The sequence below is a fragment of the Neophocaena asiaeorientalis genome, unplaced genomic scaffold (assembly GCF_003031525.2).
Source record: "Neophocaena asiaeorientalis asiaeorientalis breed wild unplaced genomic scaffold, Neophocaena_asiaeorientalis_V1.1 scaffold1225, whole genome shotgun sequence".
Classification (NCBI taxonomy): Eukaryota; Metazoa; Chordata; class Mammalia; order Artiodactyla; family Phocoenidae; genus Neophocaena; species Neophocaena asiaeorientalis.
The window spans coordinates 53-1,434 of NW_020171848.1; positions in this window are offsets into that span (position 1 = coordinate 53).

Here is a 1,382-nt window from a genome sequence, read left to right on the forward strand (position 1 = left end):
GCGAGGCAAAAAAAATTTTAAAGCCATTGGAAATTTGATAGGGATTTCATTCAGTCTATAAAACTAGATCTATATGTGTAGAAATAGTATCCACCACTCCCCTTAAGCTCTAATGAAATTACTTACTTTATTTCCCTTAATGTTTTTGCATATGAAATTGTATTTATTTTTACTTGTATGCTTCTCATCTTTCACCCTACAAAACAAGTGTCCAAGAAAATAGGTATTTTGTCTTACCCACAACCATTAATCAATTGCTAAATCAATGCCTGCCAATAAAATATCTGTTGAATAAAGAAGTGAAGACTAATGTCTACACAACTTTTTTCAGATGTTTGGTTGTTAGTGTACAAATATGCAATTATATGTAAATTTTGTACCTTGCAACTTTAATGAACTTGTTGATTAGTTTTGGCAATTGGTGGTGGACTCCACAGGGTTTTCTACAAATAATATCAAATCACCTGCAAACAAAGATAATTTTACTTCTTCCTTTTAAATTGGATCCCTTTAATTTCTTTTTCTTGCCCACCTGTCCTAGCTAGGACTTGATGTACAATGTTGAATAGGAGTGGTGAGATTTTACCCTTTCTGCTTAGAGTATGATGTTATCTCTGGGTTTGTATATGGTCTTTATTGTGTTGAAGTATATACCTTCTATACCCGGTTTATTAGGTATGTTTATCATGAAAGACATTATATTTTGCCAAGTGCTTTTTCTCCATCTATTGAGATGATTACATTACTTTTAATCTTTCATTAATAATGCAGTGTGTCATACTTCCTGATTTGTATGTTTTGAAGCATCCTAGCATCCCAGGGATAATTTCCACCTGTGGTGGTGAATGATCGTTTTAATGAGCTATTGAATTCCATTTGTTAATATTTTGAGAAATTTTGCATCTATCTTCATCAGGTATATGGGTCTATAGTATTCTTTTGTTTGTAGTGTCCTTATCTGGCTTTGGTATCAGAGTAGTAGCCTCATGAGATGAGTTTAGGAGTACTTCTTGTTCTTCAATTTCTGGAATGAGTTTGAAAAGGACTGGCATTAATTCTTTAAATATCTAGTAGAATTTATCAGTGAAACCATGTGGCCCTGGGCTTTTTTGCGTTAGGAGGTTTTTGACTACTGATTCAATCTCCTTGCCTGTTATTCGTCTGTTCAGATATTCTATTTCTTCGTTATTCAGCCTTGGTAGGTTGTATGTTCTCAGAATTTATCAATTTGTTGTCATAAAATTGTTCACATTAGTCTCTTAGGATCTTTGTATTTCTGTGGTATCAATTGTAATGTTTTCTCTTTTCCGATTTTATTTGTTTGAGTCTTTTCTGTTTTATTCTTAGTTAGCCCAGCTAAAGGCCTCTCAATTTTGTTTATC